The 19,520-nt window shown below is 45.8% G+C and overlaps 1 long non-coding RNA gene across 2 annotated transcripts in view; it reads left to right on the forward strand.

The window, feature by feature from the left end:
• Positions 1–12,749: 12,749 nt before the first annotated feature.
• The window catches only part of LOC118526245 (uncharacterized), a 29,695-nt gene continuing 22,924 nt past the window's right edge, over positions 12,750–19,520 (forward strand). For both annotated transcript variants that reach the window (XR_013441661.1, XR_013441662.1), the window contains exon 1: positions 12,750–12,845. This is a non-coding gene — a long non-coding RNA (uncharacterized LOC118526245). The remainder of the gene's footprint in view (positions 12,846–19,520) is intronic.

Below are 19,520 nucleotides of genomic sequence, written 5' to 3' on the forward strand. Positions count from 1 at the left end.
TACAGAAGTCCAAAGTCATCACAGCTGGGAGGGAAGAGTTTCTATATCAGTACTCTAGTCTTGGTTCAAGTTCTAGGGCGTCACCATGCTGAGGATAGACCAAGAATAGTGTCATGGGGTGTGCACTGTGGGGAGACTATTCTCCATGGGGCTCTCATGTTTCTGCATGTCTTTAAGCAAAAACATTGGCAGCCTTTTGTTGGGGACTATGTTTTCATATTGAACAGCCTTGGCAGATAGAGATAGCATTTCCCTCTGGAGCAGAGGGAAGGTTAGTTTGCTGTACTATTATCCTAAAGATCATGCCTCCCTCTGGGGCAAAGTTGGGCAAGTTTGCTTGCAGCCCATTATAAAAGACTGGGGTTCTTCTGTGCTCTTATAAGAGAGGGTTCAAAATGCCGCTGAAATGTTTGCTTTAAAATGATTAGTTTTATGTTATGTGAATTTCACCTCAATTGAAAAAATCAAGTCAAAAATGAAAAGAAACAAACAAAACTTAATGAAAAGACAGCCATATAAGAAGCAGACTCTCGCTAGACACTGAATATGCTCATGCCTTGATCTTGGACATCCCAGCCTCTAAAACTGTGAGACATAGATTTCCATTGTTTACAAGTCACCAAGTCTATGGGATTGAGGTTATGGTAGTCTAAACAGACTAAGGCCAGAAGACCTGTGTTGAAGGCAGAGAGAGGCAAGCCTCTGTGAGAACCTATAGCTCTTGATTACATAACTAGCAGAGTGGTATGGTCCTCTGAGAAGTTCTAAAACCGACTAGAAAGTGTTAAAGATGTGCAGCTGATTCACTGGAATGATTTTTTCAATGAACTGTATCTGTAACATAAGTATTGCATCTGGCAATTTAATATAGTGGTTCCTGAACCTAGCGGCGCATCAGAATCACATGGTAATTTAAAATAACAATAATAAAACAACAGATTCCTAAGCTCCACCGTATATCTAATGAATCAGAATATCTGGGGGTGGAGCTCAGAAATCAATATTTTGCAAAGTTTCCCCAGATTATTCAGATGCACTGAGTCCCTGCAGTATTCTGATGATAAAGATTGATGGCTCAGTTGGTTGGGCGTCTGCCTTCGGCTCAGGTCACGATCCCAGGGTCCTGCTCAGCGGGGAGCCTGCTTCTCCCTCTCCCTCTGCCCTTTCCCCTGCTTGTGCTCTCTCACATGCACTCTCTCTCTCTCAAATAAATAAAATCTTAAAAAAAGATTGAATTCGATCACAGACAAGTCCTTCTGCTTCTCTGTACCTAGCTTTCTTCAATTGTTACTCAACTAGTTAAACTCTAGAATTGTGTTGTCCAGTGGCAATTAGACACATGTGGCTATTTAAAATGAAATTAATCAAAATTACATAAAATTTAAAATTCAGTTCCTCAGTTGTCTTAGCTACATTTAAGGTGTTTATAGCTACATGAGGCTAGTAGCTACAGCATCATATAGTGCAGATACAGAACATTTCCATCATCACAGAAAGTTCTATTGGATAGAGCTGCTCTAGAATAGCTTACACCAGAAAAGAAGGAAGCAATCAAAGACTACTGGGGTTATACCAAAAAAACTCAGGAGTCAACATGAGTAAGTCAATATCCCCTTGACCAAAGATAGGATAATTTGAGCACCACTTAGAATAATAACTGCAATGGGTTGAAGTATATGAAATATATTTAAATCCATGGCTCATACTTGTACTAAAATAAAATTTATTGGTGTCTTTTAGAGGATGCTAGGGAACCAAGTCATCACTTGAAAACTGGAAAATAAAGGGTTATCAAACATTTAATCAATACTTTCTGAAGGAAAGTTTGGATAAATGGAGATAGTACTGAGATGCATTATCAGAAGGCCCATTAGCAGGTCCCACAGGACTGAGCACCTGTTGCCCTTCACCATGGTTAATTCAATAACACATCTTTGTGCTAGTTTTTCTTCCCTCTTTTACTTCCCATGTCTTGCATTCTTGTTCTCTGAGATTCCCAAATAAATTATTGCATGCAAACTTCTATCTCTGGTTCTGCTCTGCAGGGATCCCAGGCTGGGACAGCATTCTAGTACAAATTCTTTTTTTTTTTTAAGATTTATTTATTTATGTGAAAGAGAGAAAGTGCTAGAAAGTGGCAGGAGGAACAGAGGGAAAGAGAGAATCCTGAAGCAGACTCCCCGCTGAGCGTGGAGCCCCACTTGAGGCTCCATCCCAGGACCCTGAGATCATGACCTGAGCTGAAATCAAGAGTCGGCCGCTTAACCAACTGAGCCACCCAGGTGCCCCTCTAGTACAAATTCTTGAAAGACAATTTAACCGTACTGGCATATAGATTTGGTTGTTTGGTTATGCTTCCACTCTTGGTCCAATCTCCTGTGAGGGGCTGTCGCTTCAAGAGATGTACATGGGATTTCTTAAAGTAGAAGAGGTGGAAGGGAGAGAGAGTTGTGGGGGGCAGAATGAAGTAACATTTCAGTCTAGAGCCTTGCTAGTGCTGTGATCTGCTGACCGGCAGCTTGGGAATCACCTGAGCTTGTTCGAAGTGGCGACTCTTGGAGCTCTAGCCAGACCTACTGAAAGCAAATCTGCATTTAACAAGATTCCCCAGGTGATTTGCATGTACATCAAAGTTAAAGAATTCTCCTCTAGAGGGAGTAATAATTATCCAGCTCAGAGAGATTTTGACAAGAGTTAAGGTGTTGAATCCAAAGGTCAATGGGAAGCACATAAAGGAGCAGGGGAGCGCATGATATTGTGAGTGTGTGTGTGTGTGTGTGCGCGTGTGCGTTGTGGGGGGAGTTGCAAGAGGAAAAGTGGGATTGAATCTATGAGAAACACTTTAAATTCATACTAGGAAAAACATTGTATACCTACGTTATGCTATTTTGCACCATAAACCTCACAAAATGTTCAAGTGGGACGATAAAACCACCCCCCCAAATCAACAGAAAACAATGTCTATGTGTGGTTGTAAACACAGAGCAGGTGCTCACTGAACAACTGTTAAATGCTGAATCGCAGGCTTGTGTTTGGGGCAAGGTTGTGTATCTGTGAGGGAGGCGAAACCAATCTGGCAATCTGCCACTTCCTCCTAGGCGCCCTCCCCCCCTGCTCAGGCTTCGCCCTCCCTGCCTCCCCCCTGTCCCTAGGCTCCTACACTCAGTTCACTGCCCCCTCTCCCATGGACAAACTCCCAGTGACGGGCATGGTGCGCTAGTAAATGTTTCACAACTGGCTCTCCAGAAATAAATATAAAGCTCCAGTTCGTAGGGTTTGCCAATTTCCCTAGCACAAACGGTGCCATCATGGCCGGCTCTAAGCTGCCGTGATGTTAACTGAACACAGAGTCGGGACATGGTACAACTGGCTCAGCGCAGCGCTGGAAATGATCGGGAGAAATGGCAAGAAGGAACTAAAGGGTAGAAAGGACACTGTCAAGTGGTCTCTCACCTTCTCAGAAGTGGGGGAAGAAAACCTCAGTTGATGGCCCAGGGTGCTGCCTTTAAGTCCAGGGCTGCGATTCTGAAACGCAGCTGCCTACGTCAAGTCAAAAGGGCTTGCATTGTATCCTTGGCTCTCTGCTACGGGTTCGGCATCTCCCCCCATTGATAACGACTACCTCTTAGCGCCTTTATTGAGAACTTGCTTATGTTGAGCTTTAAAAGAGTCAGAAACTCAGCTGCAGAAGAGGTTTGAGGACAGCCAGAGTGACTTGTATCCTATGTTTGCTGAAGCTTCTCCCATAAACATTAACTGGGCTCTGGAATGCGCATACCTACCCTTCCTGGACGCACCACACCCCAATTTCCCCTGCCTGAGTGTAGTCCTAATGACTCCTACCCAGCTTCCTTAGGTGTTACGCACCCCGCTTTGCTGGCCAGAGTTCAAGGCCTCACCTGGTTTCTTTGGACATCATCCAAGAGCTGAATCCCTGTCTCTCCCGGGAGCTCTCCAGCTGGCAAAGAACTCCCTTCCCTCAGGGATGTTAGCAGATAACGCAAGCCTGCCTTGCTGTAGGCACTAGCAGGTAGCTCCCACCTGTCCTTCTGCCCACGAGCACTGTTCTGGGGGCTTGATGTTGGTTCTCCAAAGGCCTGACCCAGGGGCTCCGTCCCCTCTGGGCATCCCTCCAGCTGCGCAGCCCTTGATCTGTTTTGTGGCTCTGGGCCGGCGGTCGCACCGGCTCCTCACCTTTACCGACAAAACACGCACCTGAATTTCCCATAACTGCTCTGGTTGCTCCCCTTCCACTTTTTCTTGGAAAGCATCCAGTGCTAGAAATCCAACTCACTAGAGACAGCCTGAATTAATGCTTCTTAATCTGCATGAAATAGAATTTTTTGTAACCTTCTCTTTGGTGTTTAATCAATGGTGACTTTCAGAAAAGACACGTTTCTACTGGCAGATTAAAAGGGTTCATTTTTGCGGTGCTAATATCTGTTTGGAACGCAACACCTTGTTCCCCCCTCTCCCCACGTGAACGCACCTTCCGGTTTTAGATTTATGATTTGGCTTTTATTTCTTGGAGAATAGATACAGAAGTAGTGGAAGTCCCCTTATCTCCGTCAGAGCTGGGGTCTCTGCTCAGGATTACGTCCTCTCCGGCCCCTTCAAAGCAGCCACCATTTATGTTCATTCCTTCTAATCCTCGTTCTCTCCTCATGTTTTCTCACCTGAGCACATAAACACATCGCTACCCTTTCTTACAAAGTCAAGGCCAGCTTACACGGTCCGGGAAAGCTCACACTGACAGAGGGGCTCCAGGTGGCTCAGCTAACTCACCATGGCTTTTGTGTCTCCCAGGCTGGGGAAGGCGCTCAGTGTGTCCTTCCTACCAGCTGAGAACCCTGCTCTGCCCTTGGAGTGTCCCGCTGAGAATGAGGCCAGAGGTCTCCAGACCAAAGAATGCTTTTCATCAAGCCCAAGTTTGGCGGGAAGGAATCCCAGCAGCTTCTGCTGTTGGCCTGTGACGCTGACCAAGCTGGAGCATCCTTGACCCCTCTCTTCTTTCTCCCAGATGTCCAATGAACTTGTGTTCAGCTTGCCCTCTGACCCTCCACAGCGTTGCCTTCTGCAAGGCCTCTGGTGAGTTTGAAAGGCTGCCAATCTGGACCGCAAAATGGAAGTGCCTGAGGGAGAGAGTCTTCCAAAGTTCTTGGTTGTCAGAGAGATGAACATCATCAAATGACTGAAAAGATGAAAGGGACCGATACTGACAGTGGTTGTCAGATTAGACTGTCCAAGGGACGAGGCTCAAGAGGAGGCAGGAACCACAGTGGTGAAAAGCCTGCACTGGAATTGCTAGCATTCTGAACAAGTTTTCAGGGAGCTTATCAGAGAAGGTCAACTTGAGTGGGCACTAATGACTTGATGGCTCTGATCCAGGAACAAGTCAGACCATAGAAACCAAAGTCGTATGGAGGTGGGGTGCTCTGTAATTATAATGTTCCCTGGGGACAGGCATTGGGCCCCAGGACGAGACTGGTGAACCCCTGCCCAGTGAAATGATCAGGTATCAAGCTAAAATATGGACGGTGAATATGCTCAGAAGAAAGTGCACGGGCTCAAATATGTTAGCTCTCTGTCTTTTATTAAGGCCCTTTCTTGGAGAAAGAACTAAAGTTGAGGTAGGCAGATCTTAAAAATGCGTAAGGCTGATCTTATGATCAGCCTGCCTGAACTTGTATATTGTAGGTATTCAGAAAATGGCTTGTTGTTTACAACGTAATAGGGCTCATCCCCTGTCTTGCGGTGAACGGCCCTGGTCTTTAAAGAGTTAAGTGAGGGCGCCTGGGTGGCTCAGATGGTTAAGCGTCTGCCTTCGGCTCAGGTCATGATCCCAGGGTCCTGGGATCGAGTCCCGCATCGGGCTCTCTGCTCCTTGGGAGCCTGCTTCTCCCTCTGCATCTCTCTCTCTCTGTCTCTCATGAATAAATAAATAAAATCTTTAAAAAAAAAAAATAAATAAAGAGTTAAGTGATAGTGCCAAATGATTGGAATGTCCCACAGTGGTATGTTGTACCCAGGCCACAGATAGGCTACCCCTCTGCTGGGACAGGGCTTCTTCTGTTTATTCCAAAATAGGTAAATGCTGGGTGTTCTCTTGACCTTAGAAGGGGTAAGAGAGCACAGGGAATTAATATAAGTCTGAAATCTGAGGGTGTCAGATGTGGGCATTAGCATATATCTTGAAACCAGGAAACTAGCCTTTCCCTCTCCTCATTTCCAAAAATATCTTTCCAAGATATTCTCTATTGTTTTGCCCAGGGCTGTTGGGTCTTAATCAGTTTGCCTTATAAGGGATTTCAGGGTTTCAGGAGCTCTTCCAATAGGAAGTTTTCCCTGCTGTTCTGCCCGAGTTGCCTTCTGCTTAATTTTAGTTCGTTATGTCTGTAAAGATAGGGAGGGCTTTATGGGGCAAAAGGCCCGATCATCGTGGGAAGAATGAATCATTCGGAGAACAGTGAGAAGGGCTGGAAGGCGAAGGTGGCTGAAGGGCAGGAAGCTGGGGGTGGATGGATGACTGAGAACAGCATCAAAACAATCTGGCTTCTTTCTCCATTCCTCCCACTAGGGGGTGCCCAGTATCCCGGAATAATCTCTATTATTAAAACGTTGAAGTTTCAGGGGGCTCCATTTATTTTATAGCAGGGAGTTGGCTGACCCAGGTTTCGTGCATCTCTGCCCTGAGTTGAGAAGAGATGGGGTGGGAGGGATAGGGTGGAGGGAGGGCTCTTACGTCAACAAGTACACAAATGCCTGTTAAGCATCGGAGGATCCTCAGTCCATGGAAACCTCTGGCAATAGCATGCCTTCTCTAGGACCCACTGGTTTTCAAATCAGTAACGGGAGTAATTGTGGATCCAAAAATCCTCCTGAGCCCAGGAAAGGTGTGATATTTTACCCTGGGGGTAAAGATGTTGTGGGGATAACAAACAAGCAAGGTTGAGGGATTGTTTAGAGGTCAGGGATGGAATAAAGATCAAAGATAAAGTAAGACTTTTGGGGTGCCTGGGTGGCTCAGTGGGTGAAGCATCTGCCTTCAGCTCAGGTCATGATCCCAGGGTCCTGGGATCGAGCCCCGCATCGGGCTCCTTGCTCACCGGGGAGTCTGCTTCTCCCTCTCCCTCCACCCCTCCCCACAGTTTGTGCTCTCTCTCTCTCTGTCAAATAAATAAAATCTTAAAAAAAAAAATAAAGTGAGATTTTTAAACAGAGTAGCTAACAGGGGTGGATAAAGGTTAGGGAGAGTGAGGGCATTTTGAGGGTCTCAAAACATCCATGCCTTCAGAGTGGCCACAGCATGACTTCTTCTAGCTACGGGTGCCTTTGTGGAAAGAACAGGGAACTTGGACCTGGACAGACATGAGTTCAAATTTCATCCCAAGCACTCAATGGCCTCGTGATCTTGGGAATTTAGGAGAGTTAGTCAACCCCTTTAATCTGTAATTCTCTCATTTCAAAACAGAACTAAGAATACTAGGGTTACTTGAGAATTTAAAAAGGAAATGGATATTCTTAGAAGGTGAAGGAGGGTCAGTCTGACAAGGCACTTTCAGACCAAGAACCAAAGCAAGCCACCGAATACCATTTACAGAGAGTTTTAGTCGGGGAGATGAGGCGGGTGGGAGGAGGGACAGACCACCCAGGGCAGGACACACCCAGCTATTTTCCGCTTGGTCTGGACCTTAATCCCTAGCTTCTATGGAGCGAGGGGCATGGTGGTGAGGTCACAGGGTAGTTATCTAAAGTGGGCCCTGCTGTGTGCTGCTCATCTCTGCTCGTTACTTGAAGTGGGGCCTTCTGTGCACAACTTTAGGAACGATAAGAAGGAGCTTTCCCACATTCCGGTAGGGGCATCCATTAGTTTCCACAGGGCCTCGAACATGTAGCCTGGAGGGAGGTCATTGTGTGGGCATGAACAAGAGAGAGGGCTAAAGACGGAGTCAGTGTTGTCAGCACTCCCACACAAAGCATGGAATCAATTTAACCTTCTCTCTCTCATTTTTCCCTATTTGGAAATGGTGGAGAGCAAAGAAAGAAGTATCTATTGCTGGGTTCTGGCACCCCAAGACCTCAGGTACCAGGACTGCGGCCCCAGGGCAAGAAGGTCTTCCTTGGCCTCTGGGGCTTTCTGCACTGCAGAGCTTCACTGACTATTTAGGACACGCTGGAGTAGTCTTGGCCGCCATGACCCTTTGGACCCTTAAGTACTTCGCAGGATTGTGGGCCATCATTAAGAAACCAGTCCCCAACTCAATTTTTAGAGGTCACCAACTGGTCCAGAGGCCTTCGATCTTGGAGTGTTAAATTGTCTTGCCCACAGCCACACAGAGGGCCAAAGCCTGGCCTGCAATCCCCGTGCAACGCTTTCCTGTATTACCAGTTAATCCATGCTAATGTGACAATGACCCACAATTCTTTTCAGCATAGTGTTCCAAAGTGTGGGCCACAGAGCACCTGTTCCAGCATCAGAAGGTGGGCTTGATAAAAACACAGATTCCTGGCCCCCTGCCAGACCCGTGCACTCAGACCCTCTAAAGCTGAAAGGCAATGGCTTACAAGGTTCCCAGTCCCAGGTCACACTCTGACGCGGAAATACAATGCCTGAATCTGCCCAAGTGCTCTTTTGTGGGGGAAGGTTGGGGCCCTTAGGCGGAAGTCTTGTTGGTTCAAAAATCATAGCCTACAGGTGTTTCTGACCCTGCTTATTTACAGAGCCAACTTCGTCCCTAGCTACTTCCTTCCTTCCCCTGGAACTTCCTAAATGTTGGAATCATTTCTGTGACGGTCACGGGAGACCGTTTCTGTGGACACCCGATGAGACAGCTTGCTTTGCCAAGGTCAGCTTGATTCTCTCCGGAGCCACAGTAATCACCGGGCCTCCTGTCAAGGCAGCGGGGGAGGGGAGGGAGTTTTGGGTTTTGTTTCTGGGCATTGGGGGCACCAGGATACAGGGATCACCAGCTGCCACTTCCTTGGCATTGACGGAGCACTTATTAACAGGATAGCTGTGTCTAGATGGAGGGCTGGGGTCAAAACTACCCATGTCTTGAAGGCTGTGAACTCGGACCTCTCCGTCTAGAGAGGGATGGGCTCTGGACACGTGAACAGGCTTCCGGAGCTTCCTCCCGACGACAAGGATTGCATGAGCTGGCTTTGCAGAAGGAACTTGTGACCGTGGGTCACCCTCCAGAGAGACAGGCCTTTCCAGACTCAGAGGAACAGCAGTGGAAGTTCTCTGCTCGAAGTCTGTAGCCCTCAGAGTAAGAGGCTTCACCTCGGCCTCTGCGAGGGTCCCTGCACCGCAGGATGGCAGCGGGTCTTCAGGGCATCCTGGCGGCTGCAGAGAGAGTTTGCAAGAAGGATTCACATCAGCTTCAAAATGCCCCAAATGAGCACAAACATGCTGCCAGGAAGGCAGTTGTTGCTGTCTGAAATGCTGTTTGGCACAAGGTGGAAAATGAATTTTCGTAACATAAGACCGCAGGTCATCCCTCGAGCCGCCAATGTCACGTTCGCACTCTCCAGCTGGCCCACTGGCTGCCTCCAGGAGGTCGGGGCGGGGCTGTGTGGAGGTGGTTTCGGCCTCCTCCCTTCGAGGGGGCCTGCGTGCCTGCCTGGGGTCCTGGGGGTAGAGAGGTCCCCTCCGGAAGGCATCATCTGACCCCTTCCCAATCCTTTCGGTTTTCGAGGAACAAGAGGATTCATCTGACTCAACTGGAGATGGCTCCCTTCCCTAATTTATTCTATTCCCGAAGCTTCACTACTCCCGGGCTCAGCGTGAGTAGGCAGGAGCCCGGGAAGATGCAGCCCCTTGCAGAGAAACAGGCGAAAAGAAAAACCCTAACCTCTTTCTTGTCATTCAGCAGGTTTTGTTGAACCTGGAGAGGAAATACATTCCAAAGGCAGGAAATGACCCAGAGCCCGTAACAATATGTGAAAAGCCAAACCGGTGCTTCCGTCACTTTGTTTCAAACTATTCTCGTCTGTGTACCAGGAAGCCTAACCCATTACCAGATGGAGGTTTGTTTTCAGACGCCTCTTGGCATCTGCCACTCCCGGCTGGTGACATTTGCACGTTTCAAGAAGGCAAACCTGTTCTGCCATCTTCTAACTTCCGGAGAGAGGCGGCCCTCAGGAAAGCCCTCGGGTCTCTCGCCGCGGCGCCGGCCATCTGATGTGCCCCATGCGGCTGGCCTCGGGCCGAGAACGCTAGCGCGCAGTCTGTTCTCGAAGATTTGCAGCATCTGAAATCAAACTGCCCCACGCTGCCGGAAAAGGTGGCTCCCTTGCCTGCTTCCTAATCCCGTCTCGCAGGCTTTCCCAGAGAAATCTGATGAGTCAGGAAGGAAGAAAACGTGGCCGAGGGAGATCTGGGCGTGGGCTGGTCTCGTTGCTTCAGAAAACTCCCGCCTGTGCCACAATGCGGGTCGCGGTTAGGGGTTCGGTTGTACTTTTTTCTCTGTTTGTTCCTCCATCAGCGCTCACTGGGAGAGACCCTTCACTTACCACTCATGAAATTAGCTCTGCCAAAGCAGGAAGGCCCTCTGATGATAATGAGTCACTGTTACAAGGAAGTTGTGACTTCACTTTATCCCCATGAGCAGGGCAAGAAAATGCTCCCACCTTTGCTCCGGAGAAGGAACAATCATTCAGCGGCTTTGTTCTGGCCCAGGGGCCTGTACTTTCCCAAGGCTTTTAATTTTTACTGAGCACCATTCATCAGCCTTCCCACTGAAGGCTGCGTGCCAGTTGGATTCTCAACACAGCGAGTGAGGTGGCTTCTGGGATACCTTGCTCCGAGCAGGTATCCTGCTAATCCCCCTGAGGTCATCGGAAAGGAGCTAGAGTTGAATGAATAATGTGCCCAACTCTTTCAACCCTTTCAAAATGGGACACGGATTAAAGTATAAAGAATCCAATATATTTGTTGACACCTGGTTTATAAAAAAGCTCCAGCAAGAAAGAAGGGGGACATTCAACATCAGGCTGGGGAAATGGGAGCATCAGTGGGGGACACTGCTCTCTTGTGTTCTGGCAGCAAATACCTGTCCTGGAGCATGAAACCCCTCTGTGCCACTACCCAAAATTGGGTGGTTTCATTTTTATTTTTTTAAAGATTTTATTTATTTATTTGACAGAGAGAGACACAGTGAGAGAGGGAACACAAGCAGGGGAAGTGGGGGAGGGAGAAGCAGGATCCCCACTGAGCTGGGAGCCCCCAGTGCAGGGCTTGATCCCAGGACCCTGGGATCATGACCTGAGCCGAAGGCAGACGCCCAACTGACTGAGCCACCCAGGTGCCCCATGAAAGAGATTTTAAAAAGTATGTTCTGATTAGCTTGGATTTGTCCCTAGTGAGGGAATATAGTCTCCATTACAGGACAGTAGCTTCATACCAGAGGCAGGTTGTACCAGCTGTATGTGGCTGGTAGTAAACCATAAATAAAAGAACCTAGAAGATCTTCATAAAAAGAGAGAGAGAGGGAGAGACAATCTTCCCAGCAACAAGGGAAGATAAGAGATGTATGGGTCCCTCTCCCCTTACTAGGAATGGGAAACAGAGGGAGTTCATCATTCTAACTCTTGACATCAGCCAAACAGGATAAATAGTTTATATTATGATGATGACAGTGACCCTAATGATGAAGAGATGGTGTTGACCCAGATTAAAAAAAAAAAAAAGGTGCTTGATTTCAAGCTATGCTTAAGCCCCAAAACACTACTGTCAGGGCCACTTATATGATCCAAGGGGCTTTTCACTACAGCTAGAGGCATTTGGGGTGAATGAAATAAACATAATCGAATAGAAAAATCAGGATTAGATAAAGATGGGATTGGGAATGGTTAAAAAATTAGTGAGAAAGGTATCAAATATACACCTATTTCCATTCTGCTTTCAGTCTTGATCTAATTGTTAAAAATACAGTTAAAAACTATTCTTATATTAATACGTAGCAGGGCAAAAGATTTTGCTGGGCTCTCTGGGCACATATTTGGGGTGCCTAGTCATTGGGGCCTTTCAGTCATCTACAGCCTTCACCATAGACAAAAGACAGAGTGGGGAATGCCCGACTCCTTGAGGGCAGCCGCTAAAGGCCAGAGCCGTAACCTGGCAGTAAATGTTAGCGTGTGCTTAACCCCAGGTTTAACAGAGGTGGTTGCTAGGCACTTAAAGGAGATGCTTATGTTTTGCAAGTGAGAGAACAGATTCAAAAGGGGAGAAAGAATCGAACCACGAGTTCCAAACTACGTGCAGGTGCCCGGGACACCACAGCAAACTCACAGGGGGCATGGCGGCAGACATAAGTGTGGAGAGAAACATGGTGATGTTGACCCCTGTGGGACACCGTGGGAATGACGAGGTCAAGGTTGTTCACCGTTTCAACAGTAGACTGTGCCCCCTTCCCCTCCAAGACGTCTTGTCTCTGAGAAGTTGGGTTTCCAGCCGTTGTTATGAAATGCAATTACCAAGTGAAAGTCAGTGTGGAAGAAGGGAGGCAGGTGGTGGTGCCTGTCCAGCTTCCAAGGTTTTACAAGACTTTCAGGGCCCACTTGGCATATACTTCCTTTTGTAAGTACCTGTGGTTGAGAGTAGAATAAAATATATATATATATATATATATATATATTTTTTTTTTTTTTTTGAATTTATGTGTCTTATTGTTTTTCAAACAGCTGAGTTGTTGGGACCTAACCACTGGGTAAGTAATGTTTCTGTTGTATTTCTTTTCAGCTAGGAGCTCTGTAAAAAAATTCCTGAGCCGCTAAGATGCTATGAATTGAGAAAGCTGGGGAACCTGTGGATGAGAGCAGTACAAACTGTATCGAGGGGCAAGGTACAATTTCATGATTTAGGTTCGTTGGTGAAAATAAAAAAGTGGTTCTGTTCTCCTCCACATCCCAGCCGGGGCACTACTCCCAGTATTTCCCCTGTTCCCGCATGAAATGGATTCTCAGTCTGAATATTTTTTATTAATGCAACTATTTGGTAGATTATTAAAGTTATTTTTTTTAAAGATTTTATTTATTTATCTGAGAGAGAGAGTGAGAGCATGAGCAGAGGGGAGGGGCAGAGGCAGAGGGAGAAGCAGGCTCCCCGCAGAGCAATAGCCCGATGCGGGGTTCGATCCCAGGACTCTGGGATCATGACCTGAGCCAAAGGCAGACGCTTAACCGACTGAGCCACCCAGGTGTCCCTAAAATTATTTTATACCATGCTTCTCAAGCTATCGTCAGTGAAGGGCTTTTTTTTTTTTTTTTTTAATTTCCAATTTCCATTGGATTATGTGATGGTTAATTTTTTTTGTGTTAACTTGGCTGGGCCATGGTGCCCACGTATTTGGTCAAACATTATTCCAGATGTTGCTCCGAAGGTGTTTTTTGGGATGACATTACCATTAAAATCAGCAGACTTTGAGTAAAGCAGATTACCTCTATAACGTGGGTGGGTCTCAGCCAATCAATTGAAGATCTTACCAGAACAAAGACAAAACTTCCTGAGCAAGAAGAAATTCTTGCTAGCAGACTGCCTTTGGACTAGAATTCTTCCCTGAAATAGATCTCTCTTTTTATATATAGACATACACACACACACACGCACACACATGCACTCATACCCCTCTTGGTTCTATTTCTCTGGAGAATGCTAACTAATGTAGATTGATACTTTAAAAATGCAATAAAAATAAATTTCTAAGAAAATGATCATATGTTTAAATATTGTGAAAATGTTAAATTGCTATAAAAGTTTCTAAATACCTGCTTTCAGTTTCCATATTTAGTTTATCTGATTGATAATCAAGTGTTTGTAGAAGACACTTAGAGTAGAGCTGATATCATAAAAATGTAAATATATACATACATTTATACATACTTACACACAGGTATTTATTTATTTTTATTTTGAACTAATTTTAAATTTGTTGGAAAGCTGCAAAACTAATGCAGAGATTTCCCATATATTCCCTCACCCAAGTTCCCCAATTTTAACATCTACATAAACATTGTACAGTCTTCAAAATGAAGATACTGACATTGGTACAAAACTATTAACTAAACTACAGAGCTGACTGAAATTTCACCACGTATATTTTATTTTATTTTTTTGTTTTTAAATATGAATGATAATGCATTTTACTGTGTATGAAGTATCCTACTTATTTTTATTTTATTTTATTATGTTATGTTAATCACCATACATTACATCATTAGTTTTTGATGTAGTGTTCCATGATTCATTGTTTGCGTATAACACCCAGTGCTCCATGCAGAACGTGCCCTCCTTAATACCCATCAGTGGGCTAACCCATCCCCCTACCCCCCTCCCCACACCACGTATATTTTAAATGGTGAAGTCACAACTCTAGAATGTGTGACTTTAGTAGCTACTGGGCCAGAAAATATTTCCAGAATGGGTTGAGATCATTGCTTTCTCATGTTTGGAGATGAGCCAGCTGAGGACTAGAAGTCTGACAGTAATTGTGGATTGTTCTGTAGAAGAATATAGAGACCACAAACCTTAATTAAAAACATCTCGCACATACTGACTGAGTGAATACCACAGTTCCTAAGCGTGTCTATCATTACTGCCAGAAATAACAAATTCTTTTGTATCTAGAAAGATTAGTCACTTAATGACAGGATGTATAGAACAGAATGTAATGACAGAATGCATTGAGCTTGGATGAGAATCTGAAATGTCATGCATTTTTTGGCCAAGCCATCCCTCTTCATCTCTTCTGTGAAGACTTCTATGACCTTCCATGGTTAGAACCGTTGTAACGGCTTTGGGCAGCCCTTACCCTAATGACTATAGAGATTTCTGTCATGGCACCCGTGACACTTTATTGTTATAATTTGTGTAGGTGCCTGCTGAACTGTGAGCATCTCATGAGCAGGGGTGTATCTTATTCACCCTGGTGTCTCAAAACCCGGCCGGCATGCAGCCCTGCTCACTGGAGGAATGAATGAGTGAATGAATCGAACCCACAATAAATTTACATCGACGTTTTTCTTCCTACCTCATCTTGTTTGGGAAAAGAGCCCATAACTTGAACTCACTCCAGTGAATAAGACAATGCTGCAGTATATTCAAAAGGAAAAGCTTTCAAGGGCCTTGTGTTTGAGAAACAGATAGGCGTTGAATGCCAGGTGTGACTTAAAAGCTGAATAAAGAATATCACTTTTACAAACAGCACAAGTGTGTGGGTGCTGATTCACTCTAGTCAGTGGATGCATTGTACTCCTCAGGTGATTTTATCCACTTCAGTGAAATCTAAAGCTTTCCACCTAGGCTGATGGGTTATTATTAGTTACCATTATTATTCAGCATTTCCACAGTATGTGTTTTCAAAGTGTTAGGTTCCTCATTCTTAACGAGCGACACAGAATATAGGTAATGAAAGGACGTTTAATCTAGTCTCACGTGGAGCTGATAGTCAATAAATTTTTGTTGACTGATTCATCACTGAACTCAGCTGGGGACCAGCCGGTGCTAACTTGTGGGAAGAAAGCCTCCCTGACTTTCTGTGGAGGAGCGTGAGGAGGGCAGGGCAGGGCAGGGGCACAAAGGTCGGAGAGGAAAGAGAGTAGCAATTCTTCTCAGGCCTTCTGAATCTCTGACCCACTTCAGCAATCCTCAGGGCACCCCGGGGATTATGGACACATCGTGTTTACTTGCCCTGTGAAGGAGTAGGTCCTTTGGGTTTGGAGCTGCCGATCTCTTAGGAGCAAATTGTTTAGGGACTGCTTTTATGAGTCGGTGATCAATTTTCGGCATTCTACTTATGTTTTTGCTATCACCTGATTATGAAGCTGGGAAAAAAAGATACCAAGAAAAATTGACAGAAAGCCAGAACATCAAAGCTGAATAATGAGATATTCTCATAGGAGGTATTGCGTTATGGTAGGGGGACAAGTGACAAGGAAACTTAATCCTAAGGGGCCCTAGTGGCAAAGACATACTGAATATACAGCTGAGAGATGGAGAGGGGAGAAGATTTACCTCCTATTTCTTGGAAACTTCACCTCCTCCTAGAAGCCCTGCTCAGGGGTCTGCTCTGGTTCTGTCAGCTGAGAGATGAGAAGGGTTTTGGCAGTGGGGGTTGGGGTTGAGGTTGTTGACTTAAAAAAGAATAATGTATTAGGTCCCTGATAGGTAGGCAGAAAATCCTCCCTGCTTTTTTTTTTTTTTCCTCAGCCCATGACATTTGTGTACTTCTGTTTTATTGGGCGATGACCACAGATATTTGTCTGGAACACAACTTGGAAAAAAGGATAGTTGAGAAGATAAAAATAGAAACCTTTCCCAGCAGTTGGGTTGGCTGGGAGAGGTATGGAAATGCTCAGGGAAATGCGATGCCATAAACCCAGACACCTACCTCATCCAGGGCCTGGCAGGCCCGGTTAGTCTGGGGTCATACATGAAGGCCACCAGGGAGGTCAGACAACCAGCGTGGAGCTCTCAGCAAAGCAGCAAAGCAGATTTCTCTCATCTCAGGTAGAAGCTCAGATCCACACATCATAGAGCGATACGGGGATTAAATGATATAGTGGTCTGCGAAGGCAAAGGACACAGGGCCTGGCACCCAGCAGATCCTCAAGACTAAGTGGATTTCCTTCCCTGCCGTGACTTTGTGAGACCTGGGGGTGGGACATGGTCTCAGATGATCGTTTCATGCCATGCAGGTATTCTGCACTTTAGAAACACTGGAAAGTCGAACCCAGGCAGACTCCAATTTCTTCTGTTCTGGTTGAGATGAGCCATAGCTAGGGGATGAGGCTCAGTTTCCTTATTTGTAAAACATTGTGGAGACACCTGGGTGGCTCAGTTGGTTAAGCATCTGCCTTCAGCTCAGGTCATGATCCCAGGGTCCTGGGATCGAGTCCCACATCCGGCTTCTTGCTCAGGGGGGGAGACTGCTTCTCCCTCTGCCTGCCTCTTTCCCTGCTTGTGCACGCACTCTCTCTCTCTGACAAATAAATAAATAAAATCTTTAAAAAAAACCAAAAACATTGTGGTTCTGGGAAATAATTTGGGGACTTGAGTGAGGACACATACCTGGTATCATTTCCTCAGAAAATGATTGGTCTGGATTTCAACTCAGAAGAGATTCCTGAGAACACTCACCCCTAGGGGCTGCTACTGTTTCAATTTTGGGCTAGGACCCAGTGTCTGAGATAGAGGAGATAGGGTTTCTTCGGTAGTCTCTCACCAACTTCTCATAAATATTTTGATTGGAATCCTAAACCAGGGAGCAACATGGGGCTTTGACGCCAAGGGCTTCACTCTCTCCTGGCAAGGTCATACCACTGACAGAGTTCCTGCCATTTGTGACCACCTTGCCACCAGGCACTTGGACCTGCCTCATCTCCCTGGCCCAAAGGCAAGTCCCCTGGCCATCTATCCTTTTCAATCCCTTATCCCTCTCCTGTGCTGCATGCCCTCTCATTACGTTTTCATTTTTAATCTCTTCTTGTCAACTGGATTCTTCTTGTCAGCTTGAAAGCATACTTAAGTCTCCCTCTGGGAGTAGGGTAGGTTGAGTGGAGACAACCCTATGCCAACCTTATGTTCTCCTCAGACTATCACATTTTCTTTTCCCCTTTCCAGAGACTTAAAGAAAGAATATCTATACTCGCTGGTTCTGTTTGCTTACTTCTCATTCAATCCTCGGGTAACTATTTGGCTCTTGCCCCATCAACCCAACCAAACAGCTTGTTGGTGCTGGCTTGTGCTAAGGTCATTCATTTTCCTTCACCCCTCAGAAGTAGTCTACACTGTTGACCAACCCCCTGCCCTTGAAACAGTCTTTTCTTGGCTTCACTTACACAAGATTCTTCTCGTTTCCTCTATCTTCTCTGACAGCTCATTTACTATCTCTTTTGCAGCCTTATCTATTCTTCCCAGGTCAATAAATATTAAAATACCCAAGATTCAATCCTAGGCATGTTTCTCTTCTTATTCTGTATTTTATTCATGCCAGAATGTTTCCCCAGCCTAGACCTCTCCTCTGAGTTCTGTACTCACATGTCCAACTTCCTACTTAACATCTCTACTTGGAAATCTCCCAGGCATCCAAAATGTAACTCATCCAAAACCAAATGCTTGATCTTTCCTTCCAATCCTGTCAGTACCTCCTGTTTCACTGAAGGGTGAAGCAGGCCAGAACTTGGAGTCACCATGACTCTTGCCTCTACCTTACCCTTCACATTTAACTTTGCCTCCTAAGCCTCTCTTGAACCCATACTCTTCTCCCTACTTCCATTCCTATTATTCGAGTCTAAGCTACCATCATCTCTTATCTGGATTACTCTGAATACCTCCTTATTGGCCTATCTGCAGCCAGTTTGATCTCCACCTCCTACAATGTATCCAGATGGATTTCTCCATCTGAACTTCACGTCCTGCTGTCACCCCACCCAAAAATGTTTACTTGAATAACTTCCCATTATTTGGGGATACAGTATTCCTTAACATGACCACAGGGCCTGCACCCATCCAGCTTTATCTCAAACCATGCTGTGCCATGCTTTTTGCACTCCAGCCACTCTGGCCTTCTCTCAGTTCCTTTCACTTGGTATGCTGCCTCTCACCAATCACTCTTTGCCCAGAGTGCTCTTTGCCTTCTTCACCCAGTAACTCCCATCCATCCTTCAAATCTCAGCTCAGTCATGGCTTCTTCAGGGCTATCTTCCCTGACTTCTATGACCAGGGCAAATTTCTACCATGTGGCCCTGGGTATTCCTCCTTCATACACAGCTGTAATTTTTTATTTTATTTTTTTAGATTATTTATTTATTTATTTGACAGAGAGAGACACAGCGAGAGAGGGAACACAAGCTGGGGGAGTGGGAGAGGGAGAAGCAGGCTTCCCGCTGAGCAGGGAGCCCGATACGGGGCTCGATCCCAGGACCCCGGGATCATGACCTGAGCCGAAGGCAGACGCTTAACGACTGAGCCACCCAGGCGCCCACAGCTGTAATTTTTTATTTATTGATGTCACTATTTGGTTAAAATATATTCCTCGCTGACAGGAGACTCCATTAAGGTAAGGACTGTGCCTGGTTTTCTGTGCATAGAGCCAGCAGAGTGCCTAGTAATACATAGTAGGTGCTTGGCAAATGCATTTGTTGAATGAATGAATGAATGAACAAATGAGTAAATGAATACAGACATTCATTTTCTCTAATTTTTTTGGCTCTCTCTTCTTCTGGCTGTTTCACCCATGCTCTATCCTTTGTCTCGTCATTGGGGCTTGAATTCATGGATTTGGTCTATGCATCCAGTGCTGCTGGGCTTGCTCCCTATTGTGGGTAACGAAACCTAGGAGATTCTGTATAGCCTTTGCGCACTTCCTCCTTTGTAGTATCTTCAGCTCTCCTGAAATGATTTTGTTATTATTAGGATTCTGTTCACTTCAGGCTTAGATAATGAGAGTACCACCTGAGGAAATGTGTTCTTCCACCTAGAACAATCAGATCATGAAATTGGAGGGAACACTTCCTGATCA

The sequence above is a fragment of the Halichoerus grypus genome, chromosome 10 (assembly GCF_964656455.1).
Source record: "Halichoerus grypus chromosome 10, mHalGry1.hap1.1, whole genome shotgun sequence".
In the NCBI taxonomy this organism is placed as follows: domain Eukaryota; kingdom Metazoa; phylum Chordata; class Mammalia; order Carnivora; family Phocidae; genus Halichoerus; species Halichoerus grypus.